Below are 9,391 nucleotides of genomic sequence, written 5' to 3'. Positions count from 1 at the left end.
GACGCCGGGTGGCGTCCCTTGAGGGGGGGGTACTGTCACGGTCTGGGGGTGTCATCTTTCTCTGATTTACTTTTTGAGCTTCCTTTCCTCTGCAGGTGGGCGTGTCCGGTTGTGGGGAAGTTGCTAGCAGCTGCAAGCAATCCACTCATCACCTGCCAGGGGATATTTAAGCACCTGAGAGGCGGCTTCACTTTGCTGGATGATTAACTCTACTTGGGTACTCAACTAACAGCCGAACAACTTGTATCTCCTAGTGATTTGACTTTTATCTGGATTTTGAGCTCTTCATGATTTTTGACCACTTGTCTTCCTACCTTTTCACCCAGACATCCTGTTACAATAACTACCTGGTCAACCTGCCATTCGCCTCTCAGCGTCCTCCCATGGTCTCCCCCACGCCGGCTCCCCACCTTCCTCCTGGATCTCCTGCTCAATAATTGCTCAGCTCCCTCCTCGCCTGGACTCTCAGCTTCCTCTAACTCAGTAAGCCATCTGCTTCACCCCCAGACCAGACAACCAACCTCTCCCGAACATTCTAACTGAACCTTCAGACCGTAAGTCTTAACTGATCCATTATTCCCATTTTTCTGCAACCAGTCCTGACATTTTTTCGTCCTTCAGACTCCCCCCACCGGATCCCAGCAGTCCAGCCTGACATTTTGTTCCTGCCATTTCTCCTTTATAATAAATCATTATTTAACTCTAATTCTGACTTGTGGATTGATTCTGTATGTCGTGGGTTAGGCATATACCACCGACCATGACAGAATCATCCAGCCAACAACCTAACCTCAGTACAGAATCTGTTGCTGAAACTTTGTCACAACACAGTTTGACCCTGCAATCCCTGTCTGAACAACTATTCAGTACTAACCAAGCTCTGTCTCAATTAGGCGCTATGATGAAACAACTAAACGATCAACTCACCCGCCCGGAACCCTCTGTTCCCGTAGCTCCGACCCCGCCCGGACCCACTTCACCGGTACCATCCGGCCCATCCAACTTCCGGGTCGCCTTGTCTCCTCCACCGGAGACATTCGACGGAGATCGGAGCTCATGTAGAGGCTTTCTCCTCCAATGCAGCTTGGCGTTCCAACGCTCCCCGGAGTCTTTTGTTACAGACACAGCTAAGATATCTTACATAGTGGGGTTGCTGCGCGGCAGGGCTCTCAGATGGGCGGAAGCCAGGAGCCGTTCCCCGACCTTTCTCACAGGTATGTTTTCTGAGTTCATTTCCGAGTTCAACCTGACGTTTGATAAATCTGAGCCCGCTTCTGAGATAGCCAAACGGCTTTGGAGCCTCCGCCAAGGGAGGCAACATGTGTCTGACTTTGCCATTGAGTTCAGGACCCTGGCCTCCGCATCCACCCTTGATGAGGAGTCCTTAAAGGGAGCGTTCTCACAGGCCCTAAACGAGCGCCTCCAGGACCAACTGGCGTACTGCCAGGAGCCAGAGACTCTAGAGGCTCTTATAGCACTCTGCAACCGGATTGAGAGGAGGTTAAACGACTGGCATAGAGGTAACCACTCATACCTTACCCCATCTCCACACACTCAGCTCCGGGTTGCTCAGCCGGCACCGCCCTCACCACCCAGCGAACCCATGCAGTTGGGTCGGGCAAAACTAACCCCAGAAGAACGCAATCAGAGGATGAGGTCTGGTCTTTGTTTATATTGCGGCCTAGCCGGCCATTTTGTCTCTACCTGCTCCAAGGCTTTAAACTCCAGGGCCCACCAGTAGGACCTAGAATTCTGGTGGGCGGCTCATCTGATCTAGCTATTTCCCGTTGTGCCCTAGACTGTTCCTTAACATACGAGCACTCCTCCATAGCCACTCAGGCGTTGTTAGATTCTGGGTGTGAGCAAAACCTACTTGACCCTAAGATCATAAAACAGCTCAGCATCTCCATCATCCCTCTCGAGGTTCCAACCAGGGTGGTCTCTCTGGACGGTCGCCATCTTACTTCTATAACCCACATGACGGTCCCTGTTCGTCTCTCTGTTTCTGGAAATCACCATGAGTCTTTAACCTTTTTTTGTTTTTCCCTGCCATCAGTCACCCATCGTCCTGGGGCATCCGTGGTTAAGGCTCCACAACCCCCGCGTAAACTGGGTTTCTAACGTAGTGGAGGAGTGGAGTGATCAATGCCATGTCACCTGTTTGGGCTCAGCTAGAACCCGTCCCATCCTCAAGGCTCCAGCTCTCCCACCACCGGACCTCACCGGCGTTCCAGAGGAGTATCATGACCTTCAGCAGGTATTCTCTAAAGATAAGGCTTGCTCTCTACCACCCCACAGGAGTTTTGATTGTGCAATTGACCTGTTTCCTGGAGCTCCTCTCCCGTCTAGTCGACTGTACAACATCTCCAAACCTGAACGACAATGCATGGAGAAATACATATCTGAGTCACTCGCTGCTGGAATCATTCGACCATCCACGTCTCCCCTTGGAGCTGGGTTTTTCTTCGTCTCCAAGAAGGATGGGACCCTTCGGCCCTGTATCGACTACCGGGAGCTTAATAAGATCACAGTAAGAAATAAATATCCATTGCCCTTGTTGTCCTCAACATTTGAACCCATACAGGACGCCTCTGTTTTCACCAAACTCGACCTGAGGAACGCATACCACCTCGTCCGTATAAAGGAGGGTGATGAATGGAAGACGGCGTTCAAGACACCGATAGGACATTTCGAGTACCTTGTGATGCCGTTTGGGCTCACCAACGCCCCGGCCGTTTTCCAGACACTGGTGAACACAGTTTTGGCTGATTTTGTAAATAAGTTTGTCACGATTTACCTTGATGATATTCTGATCTTTTCGAGGACCCCGGAGGAGCATTCCAGACATGTTCGAGCTGTGCTCCACCGCCTGCGGGAGAACCGCCTCTACGTCAAGGCGGAGAAATGTGAATTTCACGCCCCCACTGTAAAGTTTTTGGGTTTTGTCCTGGAGAGTGGGAGACTGGGGCCTGATCCTGAAAAGGTCCAGGCGGTCCGGGACTGGCCCACCCCTGCCACACGTAAAGAGCTGCAACGCTTCTTGGGGTTTGCCAATTTTTATAGATGTTTTATTAAAGGATTCAGCCAGATGGCCGCACCCCTGACACAGTTGACATCTATAAAGAAACCTTTTGTTTGGGACTCCACTGCCGAGAGGACGTTTGCGGCTCTCAAGGACAGATTTACCCGAGCACCAGTCCTCACCAGACCAGACCCCTCTCAACAGTTCACCCTCGAGGTGGACGCATCTGATGCTGGTGTGGGGGCCGTGTTGTCCCAGGTTTCTCCCTCTGACCACCGTCTCCACCCCTGTGCCTTTTTCTCCCGACGTCTATCCCCAGCCGAGAGGAATTATGATGTGGGAGACCGGGAGCTCCTGGCCATCAAACTCGCCCTGGAGGAGTGGAGGTACTGGTTGGAGGGAGCTGAGCACCCCATTATCATATGGACTGACCACAAGAACCTCGCCTATCTGAAGGAGGCAAAGAGGCTAAACCCCAGGCAGTCCAGATGGTCTATGTTTTTCTCACGTTTCCATTTCATCCTCTCTTACAGACCCGGAACCAAGAACGTAAAACCCGACGCCCTCTCTCGACAGTTTTCAGCTGACTCTAACTCCGAACCCGCCACCATTCTCCCTCCTGACTGTGTAGTTGGCTCTATAACTTGGGAGATCCGAGATCAGGTACTCGAGGCGCTCAAGACCACTCCTGGTCCAGTCAAGGTACCCCTCAACACTCTTTTCGTTCCTCCGTCTGTTAGACACAAGGTCATCCACTGGGGTCCTACTGCCAAATTCTCGATCCATCCAGGGGTTAGTCGCACAGTAGCCCTTATCAGACGTTTTTTTTGGTGGCCCACTATGTTTAAAGACACAAAGGAATACATAGCCGCTTGCCACGTCTGTGCCCGTAGTAAAGCCAGTAATCAGCCTCCCCCCGGTTTGCTTAACCCATTACCCATCCCTTCCAGGCCATGGTCCCACATCGCTTTGGATTTTGTAACAGGCCTGCCATCCTCCCGAGGCTTCTCTGTTATCATGACAGTCGTGGACCGGTTCTCTAAGGCTTGTCACCTCGTCCCCTTAAAGGCTCTCCCCTCAGCTTCCGAAACTGCCACTCTGCTCACCAGACATGTTTTCAGGCTGCATGGAATCCCTTTTGAGATCCTTTCGGATCGAGGTCCCCAGTTTGTCTCCAGAGTCTGGAGGGACTTCGCCACCTGCCTCGGGGCCAAGGTCGCCCTCACCTCCAGGTACCACCCCCAGTCCAATGGTCAATGCGAAAGGATGAACCAGGAACTGGGGGCCATGCTTCGTTGCCTTTGTTCGTCCAACCCCTCCCACTGGAGTGTTGAATTACCCTGGGTCGAGTATGCCCACAACTCTCACATCTCATCCTCCACCAGTTTGTCACCTTTCGAAGTTTCACACGGTTTTCAACCCTGCTTGTTCCCTTCCGAGTTTCCCTCCTCTGTAGTCTCCGTCCCCCAGTTCCTGAGGCGCGCCAAGCGCACGTGGTCAGCTGCGCAGAAGGCTCTGCAGAGGACTGCCGCCCGCAACCAGCGCCTGGCTGATCGACACCGTAGGCGGGCCCCAGACTATGCGCCTGGTCAGCGCGTCTGGCTGTCAACCCGTGACATCCCTCTCAGGGATCATTGTAGGAAGTTGTCTCCCCGGTACATCGGCCCCTTCACTGTCTCCTCCGTTATCAACCCCTCTTTCGTTCGCCTGGAGCTGCCCTCTCATATGAAGGTTCACCCCGTTTTCCATGTTTCCCTCCTTAAACCTGTCTCCTCCAGTCCTCTCTGTCCTCCTCCTCCGGATCCGCCACCTCCTGTTCAGTTGGCTGATGGGGGTCTCGGTTTCCGGGTTCGGCGTCTCCTGGACGTTCGGCGCCGTGGCCGTGGTCGCCAATACCTGGTGGAATGGGAGGGCTACGGGCCCGAACACAGGCAATGGGTGCCTGGGTCTTGGATTGTGGACCCCTCGCTCGTCCGGGATTTCGAGGCGGCCCGGGCTGCCTCCTCCGCCTCCTCTGTCTGGACGCCGGGTGGCGTCCCTTGAGGGGGGGGTACTGTCACGGTCTGGGGGTGTCATCTTTCTCTGATTTACTTTTTGAGCTTCCTTTCCTCTGCAGGTGGGCGTGTCCGGTTGTGGGGAAGTTGCTAGCAGCTGCAAGCAATCCACTCATCACCTGCCAGGGGATATTTAAGCACCTGAGAGGCGGCTTCACTTTGCTGGATGATTAACTCTACTTGGGTACTCAACTAACAGCCGAACAACTTGTATCTCCTAGTGATTTGACTTTTATCTGGATTTTGAGCTCTTCATGATTTTTGACCACTTGTCTTCCTACCTTTTCACCCAGACATCCTGTTACAATAACTACCTGGTCAACCTGCCATTCGCCTCTCAGTGTCCTCCCATGGTCTCCCCCACGCCGGCTCCCCACCTTCCTCCTGGATCTCCTGCTCAATAATTGCTCAGCTCCCTCCTCGCCTGGACTCTCAGCTTCCTCTAACTCAGTAAGCCATCTGCTTCACCCCCAGACCAGACAACCAACCTCTCCCGAACATTCTAACTGAACCTTCAGACCGTAAGTCTTAACTGATCCATTATTCCCATTTTTCTGCAACCAGTCCTGACATTTTTTCGTCCTTCAGACTCCCCCCACCGGATCCCAGCAGTCCAGCCTGACATTTTGTTCCTGCCATTTCTCCTTTATAATAAATCATTATTTAACTCTAATTCTGACTTGTGGATTGATTCTGTATGTCGTGGGTTAGGCATATACCACCGACCATGACAGGAAAGTGTCAGGCCAACACTTCAGACGCTGAGCTAAAGGCACATGAGGAAGGATGTCTGTGTCAGAACTTGCACAAGAACTGGCATCACTTTCGGATCGCACTATTTTTAATGTGCTCTTCTCTAGTAGCTCTTGAATATCATGTAGACAGGAAAGTTGCCCATCAAAGTCAGGGTCTTCGTATTGTAAGGTAAACTCAAAGTCCAGCCTTGGGTTGAGCATCTCCCGGAGTATGGTGATTAGTACTTCCACTGACTCAGGCCGCTTAGTTAGAGAAACCTTCACAACAACATCTGTAGTGCTGTAAACTCTCAGCAGGAATTTCTGAGATGCTGCCATCATCCTGTGTATAAAGCAAGGAATGGAGATGATTAAAAAATACTACAATGGTCTCAACACATATAAAAACAATGAACATCATACCATTAACCTTTTTTTATGTGTCCTTTTATGGCAGAGTGGTACTCAGAATTGGCATCTGAGTACCAAGCAATAGCCCAAAAGATTTACTGTCACAAGTGGAGCAGTACCTCTTGTGGTAATGCATACACATAGCCTTTACAAGGTCTGATAATTGTATACTCAGCAATCATTACAGCTGTCAAAAATGGGGGGTCAAATATACTATAGTCTTGTTTTCCAATTTTAATTTAAAAAGTACACTGTAAATTTCATAACAAAATAAACTTACTATTTATGCTGGTTACTTTGGGTGCATTCTAGCATTTTATGGCCAATCTTTCAACAGTCCAGAACAAAGGTAAGTATTTTACATGTTACATAGTCACAGGCCATCATTTCATTTAGTCACGGTAAAAACTAACCCTATTTCAACATCATAATCTACATTTTCTCACCAGGCATACAAACAATACATAAGAATTTACACAGCAATTATTTTACAAAACAGAGACAAACTGCAGGAGAAATATTTGGAAAAACACATCATGTGATATTAAATCAGTGAGATACATCTAAAAGGAAACAGAACTTCTAGTAGCAAACTACTTTTTACAGACTACTGTCTAATGTTGCTCTCTTAACACCCCACCCCCCCCACCCCCCACCCCCCCACGCACACACACATAGCATCTGCATTTTGAAACTTTGGGGTGGAACAAATCTTAAAATATATGTAAATCACATAATGCAAATTCACTTTCAGTGTAGAAGTATAAAACGTTTTGGTGTCAAAAGAAGTTTCCCTTCCACGTAGTATGCAGAAAGGGGTAAGCGGTCATTAAACTCTGACATGCAGTGGATAGCCATACAACTTGGGTAGAGTTCATATGACCTCATATGTTCAGTGTAGTTTGACCTGTGTTCTTTGCAAAGAAATGCAGCATCATTGTTAACAAGGAGGATTTTTTTGATCTCGCTAAACTGTGGCAGTCCCCCATCCTCCCCCACAGACACAAACATTCCAGGGCTGTAAGTTGTGCCATCAACAATGATCTTTGATGTGCTGTAAATAATTCTGCTGTCAGTTTTATCCTTTATGTATTCTTGTGCAACTTCAGGAAGATCTGAAACCATGACAGAAGTAACGTGTGTCGTCTGCTGATGCGGCTGAAAAAATGAAGGTGCACTGAGGTAGTAGGCCACCATGTGTTGGTGCCGTGTTGCTAATGTTTTTAACACATTCTTAAAGTTTTGTGTGTCATGTATTACCCTCTTGAAAAAGCGATGCTTACCCTCGAACCTCATTGTCCATAAGTGAACAAGTGGCCCAAAAGCACGTATAAGAGCTGGGTAGTGCTCTATATAATGATGTTTTGGAAGCAGTCTTAACTCAGGAAACATGTCCTGCAGCACTTTTCTGTGGTCATCTATCTATGGTGTCAGGTTTCCGCCAAAACCCGTGCAAGCGTAGCCAAAACCCGTGCACGCGTATTGTGCACATCGCGCGTGCGAACGGGACTCGCGCGTGGAGGTTAGAACCTCATGAGTGAAAATATACATTGCGAGGAGGTCATTTGTACACTGAGAGGGAGCAAACTGTGTCTGTGAGCGCACAAGGATGTGCACAAGTGACAAACCTCGTTGGCCAACGAGCACACGGCAGAGGAAAACATGCGCGCGGCAGCCTCACTGCGCGCTCGGTGCGGCAGCCTCACTGCACGTGTGGCAGCCTTTCTGCGCGCTCGGTTTCTGATTCTGCTCGCTCGGCTGTTGGGAGTTTTGGCACTCTGGAGGCGTGGAAGAATTAAAGTGCCAGAAACTGAGCAGTTGAACTTTCAATTTGAGAGCAGAATTTCATATCAAGAGACCATCTTTTTAATTTCAGAATACTATTTTATATTATTGCTCTCAAAACTTGTAATGCTTGCGCTCAAAATGTCTGCTCTCTTTCAAATTCACTCTGTTCTCCTTCAAATCTTTGTTTTTGCGCTCAGATTTAACCTTCTTACACTGGTATTGTCTTCTCATGTGACAACTTTTTCTCTACACGGATCAAAACTCCTCCCACAAGTCTGTCCCCTGCTCTCACGGATCTTGTCTGCTCTCGCTCAAAACTTAGAAGTACAATCTCCTAGCAACCGCTCAGCCAATAGAAAGACTTGTGGGACTGGGCGGGAACAAACCTCTTTGGGGTGCGCTCGTTTTGCGCTCTGTGGATTTTCCTGTGTGGCTGCCGCATCTGCGCACTAACAGCCTGGCTAATACCCGCTCTGATCTGGAGCGAGAGTTTCACCTGCACCAGCAAAATGGACCAGAACCAACAAGACGCTCAAGTAAGTTATTTTTCAAGGCTACTAGCTGCAGTTTATTCCATAAAATTGTTTTGTTATGCTACTTTTTACGACTCCTCGCATTTAATATTGCAACAGGGGCACATAGCTAGGTGGATTAGGTTATTCACTATAGCTACAACTTTCATAAAATGGCCTCAGCAGATTTGAGTTTTACCCTAACATATCACTCGTCCCCAATGCTAGCTCTGGACCTAGTGTAGATGTTTTTTGTTTAGTATTCCCACCTTTGTTTTTAATAGTTAGCTCTTTGGACATTACAGTAGTTATTCGTTAGCGTTTACTCCATGAACATTGTTTCCTCATCTAACTGCTAACTATCAAAATGTGTTTCATCCATCGACATAAATATATCCCAATGTTTTTCTCGCGCTGTAATGAACAAGATGGGTCATCAAAGTAAGAGAATGTTATTAAAAAGTGGAACTCGTTATAATTGAACGATGGAAAATTTTGACCAAAGCCGTAGGAGAAAACCGTTTTTGATAGGGAAACACATTTTGACACAACACCTGCCCTGACTGGCGCGTCAGCTAGCTTTCAATCTGTTGGTATGTTTCTGAAAATATTAATGCTATGTTAAGTGAGTGTAATCCAGTAGTAATTTCCCCAACAAAATAACAATTTCTATTTTTGCTCAATTCCTGCCTCCTTCCATTTCATTTTGCACTTGCATTATTTCTTTTTGTAATCCTGTCAAACTTAGCCGCTGGTCTTTAAACATAATGAGCCTAACTTACTAATACTGAGTCTGGGGTTACATAAGCAGTAACAAAACAAAAACAGTTTCTGTTTCTAAGTCTCAGCAATGAGTAAGGTTGTATTTCT

This window comes from Nothobranchius furzeri, chromosome 12, assembly GCF_043380555.1.
Source record: "Nothobranchius furzeri strain GRZ-AD chromosome 12, NfurGRZ-RIMD1, whole genome shotgun sequence".
NCBI classification, from domain to species: Eukaryota; Metazoa; Chordata; class Actinopteri; order Cyprinodontiformes; family Nothobranchiidae; genus Nothobranchius; species Nothobranchius furzeri.
Note: the sequence above shows the minus strand (reverse complement) of the source record.